The following is a 23070-nucleotide window of genomic DNA, read 5'->3' as shown; positions in this document are numbered from 1 at the left end:
TCACACCATTACTTTGTTCTTACTATTATACTATCTTATGCAAAAAAGCAAAAAAAAAAAGCAGCTTTTAGCATATTACAATTTTTAAATGTAGGGAAAAATATAAAACAAAAACCATTGTGTGGATAAAATGGTCTGTGATGTCTCAGCACAGCATCGTCTTTTTTTAACATCATTGGCAGGATTTTCTATCACAAGTTCTTCAATTTTTATGTCTTTTTCTAAACGTGAATGCTATGGATGAAGTACAAATGTAGAAAATAACAGCAGCATTATTTGTCAAAGTTAATCCCTATAATTTAGTAAGGAAAAAATAGATATTAGCATAATAAAGGCTTTCTAAACTGTACTAAATTTTTAAAAATATTGTTTTAATGTAGTAAAGGTGCCCAAAAGCCAATTCAAAGCCATGTCTTCCCACCCCTGCCCCCCTGCCCCCACCACCCTTCAGCCAAATCTAGAAATGACTGTCTGCTAAACTTGAGACCTTTTTTAAAAAGTTTCTTGTTGATTTTGGGTTTTCTTGGTGAAGACCAGAATTTCAAGTGGTGCAGTCGGTCAACTAATTGAAAACAAGGACTTCCCTGTCAACAGGTTTAGGAACAGCTGCAGTGCCTTCTGAAAATGTAGCTGCAGGGCACATGGTCATCATCTACATGTACACCAGCTGGGAGCTTTCGGTCTGATCCACCAGGTTGGAACTTTCTAGATCTGAGTTCTTAGATGGTCAAGCTTCTGCTCCTGAAGGCCTTGGGCACCTAAAAGGTCATCACAGAACCTCTGGAAAGTGAACTCCTAAAATGCACATTCAGGGGAAGGTGAACTTGTTCCAGGCCTTGGTGCTGCATTCACTGGCCTCATTCCTCAGGCTGTCTTCATCCACAGGTTTAAAATCTGAGGTGTCCACAGGGTGGCTGATGGTGGGAACACAGGGGCTTGCTGCTTCTGGATATTGCTATGGAAGTTGATGCCACTGAAGAACTGGTAGGCCTTCAGGTTGTGAGCCCCATTCCTTATCAGTTGACAGTAGGCAGAACAGCATAGTTTGATGGTGAGGCCCTGGCCTTATTGCTCAGCTTTCCCTGGACCAGAATGTGGAGTGTGTTTTCCCAGTTTGTTACCTTCAGCTAGGTTTCCATGGGGGTAGGCATAAAAAGAGTGGCTGCTCCACCAGCATCTGGAAGAGAATTGTGCCAAAGCTACACAGTCAGAGCTGGGCGTAGCCTTTGTGCAGGAGCACCTCCAGTGCGATAATATTTGGAGTCCCAACCAGGGAATGTGCCACACACCTCCGTCCTGTTTCTATGCTCTCTGCTCTGGGGCTTTCAGCCCATTTGCACATCTACAATTAGACAGGTCACCCTAGAGGTCACCAGGCTCCATGCTGTCCTCGCTGATGTGGTTCCCCTCACCTTCCTGGAAGGATTTAGAATTCAAATGAGTCCACCTGAATCCAGTGCAGATGCCAAAAAAATCTATCAATTTGATGTGACCTTGCAGATCTATCAAATGTTGTCAGGCTTGATGTCTTGGTAGATAAAACCCATCTGGCGGGCACTCCATGACCAAAGTCAACTCTGTGTGTGGAACTGGGGCAAGTGCTTATGGATCGTCAGAGTCAGCAGGCTCCTCATCCCGCCTCCTTCCCCATATCTTCACAAGCCATTTTCCTCTTGGAGGAGTAGTAGAGTTTGCTTGCTCTTTGTTTGCCTCCACCAGGATGTCCCTTGGCCTTGACATGGCTACCTGGTTCCAGCTCAGCACATCTTTTTTCCCAGGGGCTTTATGATGTAGAAGGTGTTTGTGGTCCCTGTGCAGGCCAGGCAGGGGTATAGTTAACAGAGGAGGGAGAGGTGATCTGCCCTAGGCGCCACATTTTTTGGGCAGCATTATTGGCCAAAACAAAAATTAGTTGTAACAGTTTACTCCATTTTAACACAGGGAAGACATGTTGGAGGTGGCAAATTTAATGACTGCCCCAAGCCACACTCTAGCTATGTCACTGAGGTCAGGCACATTTCCTGATTTCCAGAATTTTGATTTTCATAGCCAACAACATGTCATTCTACCCTCTTGAGCCTGTTGTAATTAGACCCCTTCTGGTAGAGGGTCTTCCTCATTTGGTCCTGCTCAGCCTCAGAGTCTGGCCTTGGCCATTTCTTGCTCCAGATGCCACCTCCGACTGACCTTTGGCTGGTAGGTTTTGATGACACGTTCCATGTGCTGCTCCATGAAGAACTTGAAGTAGCTCCAGATGCTGGATTCTCTCTCCTCTCTGCTGTTCTTGTGGATGGGAGCTGCAGAGGTCTGGATCAGCCTTTTATACTTGCTGCCCTTTGTCACCCCTGGCTGGCCCTTTTGTGGCTCTTGCTGCTCCTGTTGATGGGCTCTGCTGCATGTCCGTGCACAGGCTGGCCTGGTCATACTGCTCTGATTTGCAGTGCAGTAGTAGGTGCTTCAGGTAGGGCACAGCAGGTGTCAGCACTCTGGGCCACTGTTCTCCACATCCTGCGTGCTAGGCCAGAGTGGGTGAGACACCCACATGTTCTTCACCAGGTGCAGGGTGCAGTGACAATAGCCATGACCATGGTGGAGTCGGCAGGGAGGCTCCACCTGTTGTGGCATGCAGACCAGGGGCTGCTGGCCATTGCAGGAGCTGAACCTGCTGGGCCCTGACTGTTGGACTAAAAGGCCATGTGCGGGAGCAGCGCTTCCCAGGCTGCTGCAGCAGGGTGTGGTGACCACTGTGGCCCAGTGATGCCACCCAGCTCTTGCCAGTCTGCATGGAGGCTGCTGCTTGAGGGGTCAGCAGGCCTTTGGTGGCTGCCACTGACGAACACCCCTTTAATTATTTCCGTCACAAACACACAAAAGTAAATAGTTTCTTCACATTAGCTTGTATCACCAAAAGTCAAAGTTTTGTTTGTTTGTTAAATTAGCATGGGCACTGAAATAAAACATTGGTGAAATTTAAAGTAAGTGGAATTCATTTAGTGTGAATATTATCAACGCAGGTAATATGAGAAGGAAGCATGATTTTGCTAACTTGTTTAAACCTGATGTTTCTCATTTATCTTTTTTGTATACATAGATTTTAATAATAAAACTTTTAAAAAGATTGGTAATATCAACATAGTAAACCTAGAAATTTGTAAAAAGTATTGTTTATGACATCTTGGTTCGTATGTATTAATATTTCTGCTTAGAGAATTATGAAACATGTACGGTTGGTGCCTGTATGTGTAAGTGTGTATGTACATCCCATTCTAACTACCCCCTTAATAACATGCAAAGACACACAAATATAAAGGTAAGGATGTTTAAATAAAAATTATAGATGGAGAGAATGAAAGAGATTGGTGAGAAAAGAGGTAATAATAGGGATGACATTTTTGGTGGTTGAAAGAGATATAGGTAATAGTCTCAAAAGATAGACATAGATAATGTGTATTTATAAGGCCAGAAATAAGAGAGAATGTAATATAATTATTCAATGAAAGGGAGGGCTGAGTCATCTTCATTAGAATTTTTAAGATGAAGTTTAAATGAAATCAAACAATACAGAGATTCTCTATCCTGGCATTTTTCAGAATGTGTTTCTAGACTAACATCTATAATTTTTCACACTGCTATTATTAAAATAGTCTCACTACTCTACTCTTAACATTAAAATATGTACATAATTTATCTGGCACAAAATAAGGCTTTGTTGAGAATTAGAATGAATATGTATTTTCAAATTGTGCCTATGAGTTTGCTATAAATATTTACTTATGTATGCATATGCACACATATACATATATACCAATGTGCAGTATATCTTGTACTCTCATTTATAATAAGTGTGACAGCAAGAAAATTATCAGTAACCTAAAATATGGAGATTAGAGATGAAGATTGATACAGCATGTCAACCTCATTTTATCTGTATATCTACATGTACCTGTATGGGGGGTATGTATTTTATTTAGATGGCTTCTATTTTACCACTAAAGCAGATGATTAGATTATTAAATAGTTTAATTACTCTAGTTCTTCATAAAGCAATGATATAGAAATATTTTGTAATCCTGAATGACTGAAGACAATGAGCTGTCATGATCTAAGATAGAATAATATTTACAACTTAGTAAAAATTACTCATTTACATATTTTTAAGGCTTTGCAATCTGATAAAAAGAGATAAAAATTAAGCTTTTCAAAAAGATGGACCAATTGTTATATATTTTTAAAGAGCTACACATATATTTCAAGGTTGCCACTTAATTTATGCAAAATTTGTAATTCGAGAGAAATGAACATTTTATCTGTACTTCAAAGATCTCTTTGTTTTTATTCATTCATTCATTCATTCAATAAACTTATTTTAAGTACTTTTTTAGCACTTGCTATTTTATTCAGGAAAAAGTTTCTCTAAGCTGTTTAAAACCCTCAGGGTATAACTTAGGCATGGAATATATTAAATCAGCTCAAAACTTTCTTTTCCTTTGGCTGAATAATTGTAGTTTTTTTCCTTTTTATATACTTCAACTTCAAGATGAGACTGTTCCTTTGTTATTAAATAACTGAGTGAAATACAGTATCCACAAATCCAACCACATCTGTCTTTATAATGAAAGTTTAATGTCAAACTTGAGACAGTTTCAAAGGTGAAAGGACATGACCTTTGAGCTTGATATTTGACATTTAAACGGTAATGAGAATTAAGCAATAGTGAAAATAAATAAGATACATAATGTGAATTGTTATAAGGACATAACCAGAAAGTCCTGGAACTCCAATAGATATCAAAAGAGTAAAATGTAGTCTGCCTTCAAATAGAAAATTACGAAGCGTAAGTGGAAAGTTAAGATAAAAAAATATCCAAAATAGGACAAGAGATCCAGCTTAGTTAAGGGAAATTAAAAAGGGAATCCATGGAAGTTTTTTTTTTCTTCTATATTTAACACCTGAAAAGGAAAACACAAATATAGTAAAATCTGCTCTCCAATCAGCATCTGTTCTGGAAGCAGGAAAACTAGTAAATAATAAGTAGCAAGAATACCCTCTGTAACCCGATGGAGTTGCACACACCTATAATCCCAGCACTCTGGAAGGCTGAGGCAGAAGAGGATCTCAAATTCGAGCCCAGCCCTGGCAACTCAGGGACTTATTGAGATCTTGTCTTGAAATAAAATATAAAAAATACATTTAAAAAAGGCTGGGCATATAATTCATTGTAAAGGCCCTGGGTTCAATCCTTAGTACAAAAAAATTTTCTACTATGTAATATTCCTGTATTCTGTAATTACCAATATTTATTCATATTTTAATACTAGTCCTATATCAACCTGTAAAGCATATCATTTATAAATGAATGTTTAAATTTTTCAGTGAATATGTACTTTCAAACTATCTTTTGGAACTTAAAAACCGGAATTTTGAATTAATGTTTCGTATATACATTTACTATTTTCAAGTTGTATGCTATGAAATCTGTTCATTTTGATGTACAGTGAAGAGATTTGACAAATACTGAGTTATGTAAACATGTGACAGTTGAGCTCCAACGTTATTTCTTCAACCCAAAATGTTCCCTCAAGCTATCCATTTGAGGTCAGCCTCCTCCTTTAACCCCTGACAACTACTGGCCCAGGTTTATCTTTTTTGTGGTGAGAAAATTTTAAGATCTACTCTTACCAATTTTTCTAGAATACAACACATTGTTATTAACCATACTATATAATAGATCTCCAAAACTTATTCATCTTGCCTTAAACTTATTTTTTATTAGTATATGTTTGCAGTACATAATGATTACATTTATCATGGGGAGTTGGTACATGTACATAATCCATTTTAATTCTTTTCTTTTGTCCCCTACCCCTTCCATCCCTCCCTGCTCCCTCTAATTCTTGGTTCCTTTCTCATTTACAAAAGCTCTATTCTCATTTTTTCTTCAGTTGTTTTTTCCATACCCTTTCTTTCCTCTCCCTTCATCTCTTATTCTCCTTCCCATTTGAGAAAGATCTCCCAACTTCTTATTATCTATGTTTATTTTGCCCCAATATCTCTCCATCTTTCCATCTTCAAGGCATCACCTGTTCCCCTTCACTGGACCCTGAAAACCACAATTTTACTCTCTTGTAATCACCTTCTTTGGATTCCACTTATAATTGAGATCATTCAGTATGAGCCTGACTTATTTCACTTAGTATAATGTCCTCCAGTTTCATCGATATTGCTGCAAAAGACAAGATTTCCTTCTTAAATCTCTATTATTTTCTAGTCTCAGGGTTACTTGCTTCTTGGAATTTATATTTTTTGAATTTTTATAATGTTACTATGTTATCCTGCTTGTACTGGCCATAAAAAATACTTATTTGCATGTGTAGCATTTGTTGCAAGTTTTCAGATTTTCTGTGAGCTTATTATTCTGCAGCTTGTTTTTCGTACTCAGAATTTAAAAAATTGTATTTTCTCTTTGACATTATAGCTCCAGTTCATTTACTTTTGTTGGTTTTAATTTCTAATTAGTTTTAAAATTTAAGTTGTAACAGTTCATAAATTTTCCTTTTAATGAATGTTTTGGTTTTTTAATTTAAATTTTTAAATTATACATATTTAGCAGTATAGTGTGATATTTTAGTACATGTATATAATGTGTAATGATCAGACTGGCTAATTGGCATATAACCTCTGATATTTATCATTTCTTTGTGTGGGACATCTCAAAATTTTCTTCACTTGACTGGCTGTTTGTTGTGAAATACACTAAGTTGTTGTCAACCATAGTTCCCTTCAATATTTTATACCTTAGAAGTTGTTTCTCCTATTGAACTGCATCTCTGAACTGGTAGGGCATCTTCTCTCCACTTACCACCTCTTCTCGTCTCAGTCTCTGCTAACTGCTCTTCTCTCTTCTTCTGTGAAATCACCTTTTTTAGCTTCTATATTTGAGTGAGAACATGCAGTGCCGTATTTGTCATTCTGTGCCTGACTGACTTACATTTAATATAATTTCCTCCAGGCTCATCCATGGGGCCAGAAATGATGGGAATCCTTTCTTATTTATGAGTGTTTAGTTTTCCATCACTTTTTTCGTTACTCCTTCTTGTTTGATGGACACTTTTAATGTCTACTAGAAATGAAGTTGTAAAAAGAAAGGGTCTGCAAATACTTAATTTTGTTAGATGTTGTTAAATTACTTCCCAGTGTGTTTGTGCCAGTTTATACCCTTATCAACAGGGGAAGAATTTTCTTTTCTCTATATCTTTAACATATGTAATATTTTTGAAGATACGGTTTCAATTATATTGCCCTGATTACTAGAGAGATTGAATGTCTTTTCATATATATATATATATATATATATATATATATATATATATAAATATTCACTTTTGTGAATTATATAATTGCAGCTTCAAGGTGGGATCCTGGTTGTATTTTTAGTCTCGTTTACTAAGGAAAAGACTTACTGTACTTGTCTAATTCCACCCTCACAGCACCAAGAAGTACAGTTTATTTTTTAGCATCAACTGTTTATCTCTCTTTTTTTGAAGGTATTTATTTTATTTCTGAACCTAGCATAGTCTTTTTGTGTTTTTTTCTCTCAATATTTTATTTTCCATGATTTTAAAAATTATGCATTCATTATTTAATCTTTATTCTTCATTTTCATAAAGGTGATGAATAAATTATGTATCAACTGACTTGAGACTGTGTAAGCTGGCTTGGAATAAAAATAAAAATAAATTAAGATCAATAAGCTTTTGTTAAAATATAAATCTTTTCCTTATAAAGAAGCATTATAAACAAAATTAAGAAATAATTTGCCAGGGCCAGGGATTTAGCTCAGTGGTGCCATGCCTGCCTCACAAGCACAAGGTCCTGAGTTTGATTCCCAGTACCACACATACACAAAAAAATCATCATAATAATAATTTGCTACAGAAATGGTGGACTTTAGTTTCTCTAATATAGAATGCATTTATTCTAAGAAAACATATTATCTAATAGAAAAATGGACAAAGAAAAAGAATAATTTATGAAAACAAATAGAAAACATGAAAATGTACTTATCCTAAACAAAGAAATATAAATTTTAAAGAAACAGTTAAACTTTATCTTTTCCTGATAAGCTGATATTTGTATTAGAAAATAAGTGCCATTGCTAACGATGATATGAAGAAATGACCACTCTTATGAAAATATAAATTGCTACTTTTCTAGATGACATTTGGGCAGTAGGCATCCAGAGCTGTGCTATGCAATAGTAAATGGCCACCAGCTCCACTGAATGCTTAAATTAAATATTTATTTCCTTCATCTCACTGATCACACTTCAAGTTCTCAATAGCCACATAAGGCTAGTGGCTACATATTGCAAACAGAATATATAAATCTTTCTATAATCGCAGAATATTTTATTATATATCCCTTATTACTAGCTTCAAAATAGTCATGTTTTTCTAATAATGCTAATTCTAGGTATATATTATAAAGAAATATTAGGAACTTGAGCTTCACCAACGCAATGCATTGAAAATAGTAGTAAAACAATGGATACAATCCAAATGTCCACAAATGAAACAGATAAATGATTATAAATGCATATAAAAGCATGTTGTGTAACCTATTAAAATTGAATTAATGTCATAGTAATATACATACAGTATGCTTCTAACTAAATGGTTAGGTCACAGAACAATGTGATTACAAATATGCAGCATGATTACAAATTAGTTTTAAGATATTTCAAAATTTATGTTAGAAAGCACAGTAGTATTAGTAATTTCTTGCAATATTTTCTGTCATGGACACATGTATTATTTTCATAGTCACAAAAATAAAAACTCAAAAGCATATCTTTTCAGCATTTGTTTAGTTTTGAGTCCCATGAAGCAATTAATAATTCTATCTGTTTAGGTTGCTGGTTTCATTTGCCATTTAGTAGAGGTTGGCATATTTGTATCTTAGGTATCATACTGTCCATGTATGGGTGATAAATATCTATTTGTATACATATAAGCAAAGAGCTAGTGGAAAACAGAATTCAGTAAAAATGGCTCAAATGAAGAGAAATTTTAAAGTAAATTAAGGATAGAAGTACTGGCAAGACTAAAGGAACAAGGAGAGGTGGTTAGTTTCCTAGAAACCAGCCACAGTGGGAGTTCACAAAATGCAGAAATAGTTATGGAATTCCAGGTGGATCTGGGCTGCCCCAAAGAATCTCCAGTCATGAAGAGATGCAGCAGCTGCTGAAAACACAGCACTTAGTAGGAAAGGAGTGAGTATGTAAAGAGACCTTTTCTTCCACCCTAGGTTGTCATACTGGAATCTAACTGGAGGTCTATCAACAACAGTGTTATAGTGAAGTCTAAGGGAGGAGTCAGCCTGGGATACAGGACAGGCTGAGCAGGGCAGAGAATAGAAGGGTTGGAGGAGGAAGTAGGTTGGCAGTGGAGCATAACCAGCCTATGTATTGTTGTGTGCATGCATGCATTCTCAAATACAGTTATATGTTACATGTGAGGTATGTTAATGGTCAGAATTCTATTTAGATGAAGTGTGATATATACACATACAAGCATGTATCACCTACTTATGGAAGATTTCAACACTTGTTTATGTGTACATAGACATGTGAACATATGCAGAGATGTTTAAATTCCAAGAATGACAGACAGCTAAATTGGTTGACAGACAATTCTGATCTAGACAAAGGATCTCAAAAACAAAAACAAAAACAACTTTGGAACCCTTAGGAAATATTAGGGACACATGTTTTTGGAGATAAATGAAAGCATGTTGAATACAAAGAGTTTAAGTTGAGGTTCCTTAAAAATAAGTGCCACAGGGCCGGGGATTTAGCTCAGTGGTTTCGCTGCCTGCTGCGCAAGCACAAGAACCCAAGTTCTATCCCCTGTACCAAAAAAAAAAAAGTGCCATGCCTTCTTGTACTTTTAAATGCTTAAATAGTGGTGCATACCCGGGAAATGTCCAATCATTATAAGAATGAGTAAATTAATTATTACATTTTAACTAAATATTGTTTTTATTCAGAGTATAACTTAATATGAAGTAATACATATGGAGATCATTTTTATTCTTATTCTTTGCATAAAAGCAACCATAAATAATTTTAAATTATTCTTGTTTTTAATAAGTATTGATTGGTTCAGATACATTCTACAAACACCTCATGGTTTTGCTTATACTATATTTAACAAAGCTATTTGTATGCTTATAGGTAGAGAGGATTAAAATCACTTTATAAATGAGATTGAATCTTGAGGAGGTTAAACAATTTTCCTTTTCTATTCTTCTGTAATGAGAGTAAAATGAAGAAAGCTATGAAGAATTTTCATTGAGCAGTAAGCAAATTTTACTTTTTATATTTCACCTATGGTGAAAAACAACTCTAGTAGACTTTGTTTTGTTTTGTTAGGAGACCTCTGATTTACAAAGATGAGTAAAAAATTGTAACCTAAGCCACTTTCTGAACAAACCTACTTTTATTTTCTAATGCAAATGTTTTCTGTCATGAACCTAAATGAAGTGATTGTGATGGTTATATGGTTATCTAAGTCACTCCTTCTTAATTAAAGCAATGTGTTGATCCTAAGAGCAAAATTACAGAGCAAAAGCTTTGGCAAAGTTCACTTTATTTCAAAAGTTTATTTAACTTTAATACTGAACAAAATTAAAATACTGTTGTTCTTTGTGTATTCTGATGTGCTTGGCAAATGTCATGTTTTGGAATAGACTGCATTCAGAGGCTTTTATAGATTTATTCAGAAAATTGAGACATGATCTTTAACTTTAGGATTAAAAAGTAGTTTTAATTACATGGCTTATTGATATTGGTTCAATAATATTTTTAGTAATAGCTTTGATTTTGAAATACATGAGATATTAACATTGCATTAGTGTAGGGTCCTAGATTGTGTTTTGGCCAAAAATAGTAGAAGATATCATCTTTGCAGTATCATTTCATTTCGAAGAGGTACTTTACATAGTTTCATAGACTTTAAGGAGGAATAATTTTTATACAGAGTAATTAAAATCAGCAGTATTTTGGATATGTTTAGACAAATGGATATAGCTGTGTAACTACTGTCATAATTATGGAACAATTACATCCCACCTTTCAACCTAGCACTTTGAAACTGATCAAAAGTATCATATTAAAAGGAATCATATCATAGTAGAGAGGCTTTCAAGTTTGATTTTTTTTTACTTAGCAAAGTACAAGTGAGATTCATCCATATTGCTACATACATTAGTAATTTTATTCCATCAGGTGTATGTATGCCAGTTTTTTATTCATTCATCAGTTGAAAGATATTTTTGGTATTTGATGATTAAGAATAAAAGCACTATAAACATTCACTAATTTAGTGTGGACTGTAATTTTTCATTTCTTGAGTGTGTATTTAGGAGCAGACTGGTGTTTTATTTAGGAAATATATGTCTGACTATAAGAAACTGCCAAATTGTTTTCCAAAATGACTGTACTACTTTGCATTTCCATGGACAATGCATAAAAATTCTGTTAACCTCACATTCTTGCCAACTCTTGGTTTTGCCAATTTAAAAGAAAAACAAGTTAGGTATTACTTCTGGTCATTCTCATAGGTATATAAGGGTATATCATTGTGGCTTTAATTTCCCTAATGACTAATAATGTTGAGCACTTGTGATCCATCTCTGTGGATGTTTTACTTCTGATAACCATAGAAAGATAAAATACCAATGAATTAAAGTTATAATCCTGTGGTCATCGTGGAGATGAAGTGTCCATCTAGTTTATTACTACATTTCCCACAGATATTTCGAATTTTATCATTTTTCTCAAGCCCTTAAATTGTCTTCTGTCCTTCAGTCTTGCTGAGTGACCTTGCTTCTTTTAAAAGAAACTGGAGAAAAAAAATTCCTGCATGCACTACCAAAATTATATCCACCTGTCCCAACCTCCATCATGCACTTGTATCACAGCACTTTTCATCTCACCTGGGTCTTTCATTTTTCTCTGGTTAACTTACCTACTTTGCCTTTCTTAATCCCACCTGGGCCTGTGACATATCAGTTTTCTCTATTTACATCTTTTAAGGTGTGTATTATTTTAAATTCCTCCTTATGGCCTTTTTCCTCAACACTTTATCCCAATGTTAAACAATAGTGGTCAAAGCTTTCATTTGTTTTCTTCCACTTCAATCATTTAAAAAATACCTCTTTTCTTTTTTATCAAGTAACTTATAAGAGTATCTGTCTTATGAGCATATTTTCTGATAAACCACTTATTTGAAGCCCAGCAAAAAAGGACTCTACACCTTACTGAAATTGAACCCTCACGTCTCAAACAACTTCTCATTACTAGCAGCAGTGACCTCAACCCCTACTCTATTTGAAACCTCTGCTGCTTTTTAAAAATTAATTCTCTTTTTGAAAATTAATTTTAATAACTCCTTGTTAGAAACTGTCTTCTTCCTGAGTATAATCCTCTGTTGGTTCTTGTTTTAGTTATCCATTGTTGTATAAGGCACTACCCAGAAACTTAGTGTCTAAAAAGAATAACATTATTTCTCATGGTTCTGTGGGTTGACTGGTTGATTCTTCTACTTGGTTAGCTTGGGCTTACTCATGTGTTTGCATTTCACTAACAGATTGACCAGGAGGTAGGCTCAGCCGAGACATTAAATTGGCCAGTCTTTTCAGCCCATGCTTTTAACAGCATTGTGATCTCAGGGCGATGTCCTGAGATGGTGAAGATGGAGACTTAGGCATATTTCATTCTAGAGCTTGTAACTCATACAGCCTCACTTCTGCCACAGTAAACTGATCAAAGTAAGTAACAAGATTAACTCAGATTCAAGGTGAGAGACTCCATGTCTGTGCTGGCTTCCACACAGTTCTTAGTTTTTGACTTTCAGTTATGTCTTCTGATTTTCCTTTTTTTTTTTTTTTAATCTCTCTAAATGTTTTGTGTTCTTCATTCCTTACTTGTCTCAAAAATAAGCTTTTGACCAATATTTTTAATTGTCTTCAAGGAACAACATCTGAATTTCCTTTGGATGGCCCAAATTAAAATACTCTAAAAGGGTGCCTGTACTTTTACTTCTCTTTCTGATTGCCTGCCTTAATCCCTGGCCTATGGTTTTATCATCTGTGCACACTAGATTATTTTATGTGTCTGTCCTTACCTCATATCCCAGTGTCTCTAAGCGCCTGCTGACTGTAAATCTTGAACACATGCCCCCTCTTGTTATTATCTCAGTGTTATTTAAGTTCCCAATATTCTCTCTATTTGACTGCTATTTTACAGTGTTTTTGAGTATTAAACATATTTTGGTACAAATAAAATGAGTTTATTTTGAGAAAATGAGGAAAAACACAGATATGCAAAAATACAAGAGAAACTAAAAACCTATGAGTTACACTTTTTTAAAGCTTTTCATGTGTATTTTAGGTTTTATATTATACATATGTAATGTACAAATATATTTACATATTGTTTAAAATCCATTTCAAATTACAATTAAATAATTAGCTTCTTTTGATGCAGATATTAGAAATTCCCTTAAGACTTAGAGTTGGGTGAAAACAGAGGTCAAAGATATTGATGTGAATATCAGTGTGTTGAAAATTAGGGTTTGATATAGCAAAATACATGCACAGTAAAAGCAGGATCTCTAATGTTAGTATCAGAGAAAAGAACAGGAATGCAATGAGATAGGTAGTTTCTGGTATTTCTCTGTTTTTAATGTATTAACTCCAAGTTTATTTCTTGTCTCACCTTTCTGCCTCACCCTTTCTTACCCTTTTTCTGTTGGCATATTGCTTGTGACATTTTCTTTTGCTTTTTGGAATTGGTGCATCTCTAAATTCCCCAGTCCGTTTGGTTTCTTGCTCTCCTATGGTGTCCTTCCTCTCCTTTTTGCATACCATCCTCCTTCTTCATATTCTAAACAGGGCTTTATCTTGCTTTTAGTTCTTTAAACATAGGTAAGTCTGCATACCTTCAGACCAGTTCAACCTTTTCCCCTCATGTCAAGTTAGATGAAACCCTATAGATGTATGGACTTGCACAGATTCAGATGCCTCCCCTTTTATCTCCCTGTGGATGACCAGCATCTCTACCTCCAGAACAGTAAGGAGCTGATACAGTTTGCATTGACTCTGGAGATCTGGTGTTACTTGAGTCACTAATTCCAATCACTGTCTTCAGCCTGTCTTCCTAACAGCCACTACATACATTCATGCTTCAGTTATTTTGCTCATGCTTCACCTGGGCTGTTGCCCTCTTATCTTTCCCTTTTCTACTCAGCAAAGCTTGCTTCTCTTCTGTGCAGCCATCCTCAGCCCCAGTCCCTGATCATATTCATAATGTGATATTTATTTTATTGTATTTGCTTATTGTGAAGATGTCTGTCATTGTGAGATTCTTGAAGGAAGAGACTGTGAGATTATTGTCAGCCACATTATAAAATGGTTAGCAAAGCAAGTTAATGATTCATGTAGCTCAATACTACTCAGCTGGTTTAGTGTTTATGTAGTTGTGAACAATTGGGGGAGTTTCTTAGTTTGCTTTCCAAGCAGGGGAGGCAACATTGCCTTTAACAGACTGGCCAATTTTATGTAGGAATTAAAGTTGTGCCTATTTTGAGGCTAAATCTGAAATCTCACTGCTAATTTAATCTTTTTCAGAAGGTTCCTTTCTTCTCCCCTCCTCCACCTTTTTGTTTCAAAGTAAAAGTGATATTTTTAAACCAGTGAGTTTTATTCATGTAATGTCATCCCAGAAAGTCTTTCCCAAAGTTTCAGACCTGTGTGGTGTTACCTGTACAACAACAGCATACGTAGAACATGATATTGGAGAGCTTTGTTCAAAGAGATGTATTTTGTCTTGATAAGACTTCAAGTAAATGTAGAGGTCTGGCTGAAAATAATTGCTAATCACACTTCCCTTTACATTATGATCTTTTCTTTCTTTTGATTTTGCCAAGATGGGAAAGAAAAAATAAATCAACAGGCATAAATGGTGAGAAAGTCTGTGAGAATATGATGAGAACCTATATGTCTTGATGGATTTGAAATGACGAAAAAAGTATCTTAGGGATAGATTCTAGTTGCATACTTGGTTATTTAGAAAAGTGATTGGAGTCTAAAGTGCATTTTTTGCCTTCAGTGTTACCTTTGTTTTTAATTATCTTTTCATTTTTATTTTTATGCCAAACATTATGTTTAGTGTAACAACATTGTTTTATATTAGTGAACATTATACAAAGTGATGGGTTTTCTTGTGGCATTTTCATACATGCATATATAGAGCTAGCTTTTTAAATGTTGATTTTAAAGAACCTTTTATTACAAATGTCTTTGTAGGTATTAATGTGAAAGTATGATATTTGTGTATTCAGAAATAACACCAGGCTTTCTGTAAAGGAAAAAGTTGCTTTTGTTTTTGACAGTTATGTAAATCTTAAATCTTTTATACACATGATTTCATAAGCTCTTCTAAAACGTAGCAATACAGCATTTTTATCAAAGCAACATCTGCTAGCCCCTTTGCTGTCGTCACAGTGGAATCATTTCCATTTATAAGATTTGCTGTTCAATGCTTTTTAGAACTGTGCTCTATCAGTTTCTTTTGTAGTAAAACTTGAAATATCAGTTCTTGGCATCAAATAACTATCTTTTAACATTGACTTTCAGAAAACTAGTTAAGATGTAGAGGCAAAGACTTTTTTTTTTTTTTTCCTGTAAACAGTAGTTAGAGGGTTATATATTCACACCTTCATTTGTGCCATGTCAATGGCATGCCTATTATGTGGCAGCTGCTTGATAAATTCTGGAGCTGTGTTGATGACTAAGACAGTCTCTGCCCTCAAGTACCTCACATTTATAGCTTGACAGGTAGATGTCGTGACAGGGGCATGAACAGAACTGTGGAAGCAGGAAGTAGTACAGCAGCGGATCAGCACTCATGCGTGGGGATATTATACTATAATTCAAAATGAAATGAGACCATAGCTATACTCTTCTGAAAAATGTAGCTTTATTAGTGTATACTAGGCATTCTTTTTGCTTTCATTTTCATTTTGAATGAATTGTCCTTTAGAAATTAATGTTTTCCTCCATTGTCAACATGATATGCCATTTTCTTCCTACCAGTTCCCCTCTGTACTACTAATACCCACTCCCATTGAATCACTGTGTCATTACTTTATGTGGCTTTGGGTGCTCCTGAATGGAGGACTAGATCATATTTGGTTTAAGGATCACTGTTGGTAAGCAAAGAGGAGAACCAAATCACCAGGAAGTGAGAATGTCATTTTTGAGGAGACGTCGCCCCTGGATCTGGTCTTAATTATTCACTTCAGTGGCCAAAGAATGTATTTTTTTGCCATATTGTGGCTGTTTGTATTTGTTTCACGAGATCTTTGTGCACACCTAGACAGCTTGTTTAGGGAATCATACAGAGAAGCTAACAATAGTTTATTGTTCAATTTTGGACCACTTTTCCATCCCAGTGCTATAGGCTAGTAATAAACTTGAAGATAGTATGGTTAGGTGACAGTGTGCTGGAGAAATAGTTTCTGAGTCATCTTTGCTCATTAAAAATTCATTGTGCTTTGGCTGCTCTGATGTGGACTTGTGTTGACAATGCAGCACAGCAAAGTAATTGAGCAAGAACTCTAAGGACAAGGTGAAGTTTCAGGCAAGTAGAAAACTGGTTTTAATTAATCAAGGACAACTTTAATTCATATACCTATATACTTTTTGATGTTTAAAATCACTTAGAAAAATGACAAAGAATGTAAATCAAATGATTTAATGGTAGCTCATCTCTTTTTAGATAAAAAGGTATTTTTTGCAAAATAATGTTTAAAGTAATGTATTTGTAAAGTAATGTATTTGGATATCTTCCCAAAAGAATTAAAAGCATCATACCAAAATACCATATATTAAAAGCATATATGTGCACCCATGTTTATAGCAGTACAGTTTGTAATAGTGAAATTTTGGAAATAGCCCAAATGTCTGTCAACCAATGACTAAATAAAGTTTTTTTTTTTTTTTTTATAAAATAGAGTACTACTCAACCATAAAGAATGATAAACTAGAGACATTTACAGCTGCATAGATGCACATCAAGGCCATACTCAAGTGAAATAAATAGGACACGTGTAAATACTGAATAGTTTTTCTGGTGTGAGAAACTACAAGAGTAAATGAGGACCAAAATGTGTAATAGATAATGTAAAATAGGAAGAAAAGGTCCAAAAGGGAAGGGGAAGTAGGGATGGCGGGGGTGGGGTAAAGGAAAGAAGGGAAGGAAAAAATATGAAGGAAAAAATGGAAATAGTTTTTTGGTAAATAGGGAAGGGTGGAAGGGTGGAAGGGAGGGAAGGGGAATGGGGAAAAAGCAAGAACCTAGATATATTATGTACAAGTACAAATCCCCAATGATGAATGAGATCATAACGTATACCTAAAATGTACCAGTAACCTTAATGGAAAAAAAGAAATGTATTTGTATACTTGATTGATGTTTAGAACCTAATTATTCCTTCAAAATTATTGTAGATTTTCACCATGTTCCATGGACAAAATTGTTACCTATTCTTCCATTTAATATTTTGAAGCTCTAACCCTCCCAAGTTACCATAGAGGCTTTTAGGAGATAATTAAGGAAAAATGACATAACAGTAGCTTCCAAATCTGCAAGAAGGGAGGCAGATGAGGGTGGGAGGGAAAGGAAGAGATCTTTCTCCTGTGATTCCACCTAGGGAAGGCCTCATGAAGACACTGGGATGCAGCAGTTTGTATTTAGTAAGAGGCCTTCACCGGCATTAAATGGTCTGGCTCCGTGATCTTGGACTTAGCAGCCTCAAAAAATGTGAGAAAATAGCCAAGCCTGATGGTGCATGCCTGTAATCCCAGCACTTAGGAGGCTAAGGTACGTGGATTGCTCTGAGTTTGAGGCCAGTTTGGGATACAATAGTGAATTCAAGCCCAGCCCAAATTATGTAGTGAGACCCTGACTCAAAAAACCAAAAAAAGGCTGGGCATGGAGTTGCACACCTGTAATCCTAGCAATCAGGATACTGAGGCAAAAGGATTGCTGTGAGTTTGAGGTCAGTCTGGACTACATAGTGAAGACTCTGTCTCAAAAGAAAAAAGAAAAACAAAAAAAGAAATGTGAGAAAATAAATTTTTTGTTTAATCCACTCAGTTTGTGGTATGTTGCTATGGCAGCCAGCCTGAACAGACTAATACATCGTATAATAAAATGCGGTTTTATTTATCCTATATAAAATTAGGAATTTTTTGCATAACATGCCTTTAACTGACAGGAGATTGTTATTTTATGTTGCCCTTCAAAGTGTGATGGAAAGAAATCTGTCCTAAATTTGTCAAAAAGATATGTTATATATATTTTGCAAATCAAAAATTGTTAATGAAAACAAGATGGTTATTATAGAATTTAAGTTATCTTGTTTCACAAATTCCAAATGCAAATTTTATTTTAGGAATTTTTTGGATTGTTTCGAAGGAAATGTTGGGTATGTCCTCTGTTCATAATTGCCAAGGGAAAACACAGTAGTGAGATATTTCAGCTTATATAAATAAGTCTTGTATATTCACAAATTTGTTTCTTATTTAACTTTTTGCCTTTAAATAATTAATTTATAAGAAAAGTTAAATCTTAATTTGTATATATATGTTGACAAATTTTAATTATTTTTTTTTTTGGTATCAGGGATTGAACTTGGGACCTTGCGCTTGTGAGATTTGAGGCAGTCGGCACCACTGAGCTAAATCCCTAGCAAATTTTAATTCTTTTAGTGAGTCCAAATACAAGTAAAATTCATTCAGCTTTTATTTTGATCAATTCTCAAGAATCTATATCGCTGACCTTTACTATAATTATCTTGCTCATTTAGTTATTTTTCTTGATATAAATATTTAGTTCTGTCAAAAAGTAATCTGTAGTCTTATTTGGGAGAGCTTGTTGAGTCCCTTCAAAGCTGATATAAGCCCCAAATTAGAGTTTACATTGCTACTGTGACATTTTCATTAAGAAGTGGGGAAAAACAGTAAAAGTTAGAGACCAAATAAGTTCACCCTCTGTTTCTCCCTGTGTCTCCTGGGCCTAGGAAGCATTTTCGTGTCATCAGAGAGCCAAGGGTGACTTTTCAGTGCCAAATCATAAGCTGATTTGGGAATGTGGCTCCACATTAAGGGAGAACAGTCAGGCTGGAGTTAGGCTGGATGTTTCTACCTTTTCACTACTTTCAAAAGACCAGTTTTGAAAAACTTACAGTACTTTTCAAGTGCTATGCAAACTTTTGAAATAAAATTACATTCAGTAGGACTCCAAGTTGGTGAAATTCAAAGTATCTGGGTTAAGCTTTCTAGAGCCTCAGCCAGAAAAGAAGTGAATGGTTGCCATACTGGGGCTACCTCAGTGATAATTTAGATATGTGGGCGCCTTATTGCATTGCTCTGCAGGACTCAGTGCTGAGAGTAGAAGGGAACTAACATTTATTGGGCAGTACTATTTGACAGGCTTTGGTCTAAAGAGTTTTCACTGATGAATGAGATAACAAGCCAAGGATTCTTTTGATAGAAGACATTAAATGCTACATCGGGGACAAAACAGAGATTTTTAAAGTGGAGAGAGTGGTTTCTACTTGGAATGACTGAAGAGTTGATAAGAGTTGGAGGAATGAGAAACGTAAGTCAGTACAGAATGGAAATTGGTAGTAATAAGTGCAAGTGGGTCAGGCCAAGTTGAGGAAAATCTTCAGAATGTAGTTTGTTCACTGTAATGTCTGTCATGCTCAGCTGAAGCCAAAGGGATGCCTTTCAATGGCCAAATCAGTCTGGAAACTAGCCTTTTCCTTAGGCATGACCCATACCTAATCACTCCTTCCCAGGTCTGGAATTTTTGGAGGGTTTCCTTGGAAGCCCTCACTGGCTAGTTGCCATGAAGTCAGAGGATTGGGTTGGCCACCAAGTTTCAGGTAAGTCCACTGGGTCCACACAAAGCTATTTCATCAGTACCAGCATACAGTAGTTGTCTGGGATGTTTTTACTTTCCCAGCATGTTCTGTGAGGCAGCTTGGATAGGATGGAGATCAGTGAGCACATGAGGAGCCTCTCCCACTCACTGCTGCTAAGGCTTTTTACCATATTCATAAGAGTTCTCATCTGGAAGATGGAAATAATATTTCATAGATCACTGTTAATTTTAATGAGATGACAGTGTTAAACATAGCTTTATTAATAAGCACTCAACGTATGTTAACTATCATTACTAAGGTGGGGTACTGATGGGTTCATCATCCAAGGCACCTATAAAGTTCACACCTACACATGGTGTGAATTTTGTGTAACCTGAGTGGATCTTGCAGTTTGTCCTTCAGGTTGTGTCAGCACTATATGGTATGAATGTGACTAGAAATAAGTCATCTATCCAAATAGGATCTGTGTATATGTATGTAGTGTACCAGTTCTCAAGTGAGGAGTGATTTGCCTCCCAGGGGACAGTTGGCAGTGTGAGACAGTTTTGATTGTCACAAGTGTGGAAGGAAGTTGTTGGCATGGTGCTGAACATCCTGCAAGTGCATGAGTTACCCTCTTCCAAGCACAGGAAAGAATTATTCAGGCTAAAATGTCAATAGTACTCAGGCTTAAAAGCCAGGTATAAAGTCTAGTGTTACTTTCTATTCTTATCCCATTGTGGAAGGGATACTACAGATATTGCTGGGTAGTTCATTACCCCTACAGTACTTGTGCAAAATCCAGAGAAGTTCAGAGCTATTGTGGGAAGTAGAGGAAGGACAGGACTAATGGCTAAAGAGACACTGGAAGACATTCTGGTTGGAGTAAGGAAGAGAGTGTTACTTGATAAATTCCTACATGCAAGTTTAGGTGAGTCCAGGATTTCTTAACGGCAGATGGCAGAGCATAGAACCACTCTGCTTGGTGGAGCTTTGTAATGTAAATAGGCACTCCAGAAGTGGGCCTTGTGCTGCTGCCTAGGTACTGAAATGATGTGGACGGGAAGGCTATAGAGCCAGAACACTTTACATATAAATGCCAACACGAGATTTAAAGCTGAGTACAGTCCTAGAAGGAGACAAAGTAGGTTAGCTTGGCCACCATAATTCAGGAGGATCAAGATTGCATCATGGCCCTGAAGGAGAGGAAGTAAAAGGTGAGGGGCAATGAGTCCATTCCCAGAAGAGGCAGACACAGCACGCAGCAGCCCTGCTGGTCTCTAGATTGTTGGGCTTATATTATTGCATCCTGACAAGTTTGTGACCTCTATAACTCTGGGTACACCAGTGTTTAGAAGTACTTGGTATCACAGCTAGTCTGACTTCTCAGGATGTAAATTATCTGCTCACATTTATTTTTTGTTTGTATTAATTGCAAGATTAATATATGTTTAGTGTAAAAAGTCTAGGAGACACAGAGAAGTTTAGTTTTAAGAATCTTGATAATCCCAATCCCCACTGATACCCATTGTTAATGTGTTGGGGTATAATATTTCAGATTTTTTTCTTATGCATCTTGTCTTTTACATAGTTAGAATCATGCTACACATAATTTTGTTGTATTTGATATATCTACCTGAAGTTAATAGTGTAACTTTCGTTATTGCAAGAAAACAAAATGAAGTTAATGTGGCTCATGCATGATATTTTTTCCTTCACACTAAAGAATTCTTCACTGTTGACATTTCATTTGTTTTTAGGATAAAATTTGTTAGAGTCCAAATCCAAGAGCCCAATGTAGGTACTTGAATGCCTAAGTGACCACTACCTAGGTAACCCACAAAACCTGCTTGTTTTTCTTCAGACTAAGAGAGAACTAAGTCATCGTTGAGAATATCTGCATTTTCTCTTTCTGTCAACTTTCATTTGATGATTGGTAATAATCAGTATGGCATGGTTGAGATTTTTATAGCCACTGAAATGAACCCTTTTTCATAAATATCCTTGAAAAACATCCTGTTTTCTAACATCTTAAACATTACTGAAAGGAGGGTATCATGTATATTTTCTTGTATGAAAACACTCTTCAGCAGCTCCCACAAACAGGGACCCGACAGGTTATGAAAGACATGTATATGTGATCAGTCCCTCCCTGTGATAATTAGAATATTTACTGGAATTCATTATTTATTCTTTGGATTACTTTTTCTTCACATAAAGTTTTCGTTGAATAAGAGACATAAGGATAAAAATGAGAAAGAGAGAACAGGCTGAGATAATTTTAAAAATTAACATCCATAGATTTTTCCATAAGAAATCACTTATAGTGCTTAGAGAACATTGGTAATCATCATTAAAGTTAGTAGTTTTGCTTTATCTTGCCCACTTAGAAATAGTTTTGGAAAAATCATACAAAGAAAGATTTGGTACTGATTATCAATCAGTAATTCAATATGACTTTAATATGGAGTGAATTTATCATCTTTGGAATTACACATACAAAGAAGTTTGAACAACCAAGTTTTCAGATTTTTAAATTTTAATTTTAATTTGGCTTTTTAGTTTTCTGTATAGTTGAACGGTGAAGAATACAGTCTCTATCAGACTTGCCCCACAGTAGTGCAAATGTGTGGAATGGGTCTAAGCATCCATTCCTTATCTGTGAATGGGTATTATGGTTGTATGGCAGGTTTGTGCAGCTTTTAATAGAATCAGTTCTAATCAGATGCATCATATATGTTAACATCCCGGCTTTTGGCAAATGAGAGTCCTTTAAAAATGTTATAGTTTTACTAATTGTTACCCACAATATTAAGGATTTATCATGTTCTCTAAACAAAATAGAAACTTTTCTTCAGAAAGGACTTAAGTTGTAGAATTGCACTTCCACCACATTGTTTTTGGGCTGAATTGTTAAAGCAGATCATAGATATTATCTCACATTAAAATGTTCTAATAATTCAAAGGTACAAGTAGAAACCACTCATAAATGTTGTATTTCTTTCCAGCCATTATACATTACTTCAAAAAATAGCCCTCTCCATATTTGGATAACTTTGGGTTTCAGATTAAT

General features: G+C 35.6%; 1 protein-coding gene and 1 pseudogene across 7 annotated transcripts in view; one reads left to right on the top strand and one right to left on the bottom strand.

The window, feature by feature from the left end:
• Nucleotides 1-23070, top strand: part of Fer (FER tyrosine kinase) — a 415378-nt gene that overhangs the window by 196072 nt on the left and 196236 nt on the right. The window lies entirely within an intron of this gene.
• Nucleotides 653-1877, bottom strand: LOC110348469 (serine/threonine-protein kinase LATS2 pseudogene; annotated as a pseudogene).

The sequence above is a fragment of the Heterocephalus glaber genome, unplaced genomic scaffold (assembly GCF_053883595.1).
Source record: "Heterocephalus glaber isolate CG9 unplaced genomic scaffold, H.glaber_assembly_v1.0 deba00001465, whole genome shotgun sequence".
NCBI lineage: Eukaryota > Metazoa > Chordata > Mammalia > Rodentia > Bathyergidae > Heterocephalus > Heterocephalus glaber.
The sequence above is the reverse complement of the archived record's forward strand: the minus strand, read 5'-3'. Positions and strand labels throughout refer to the sequence as shown.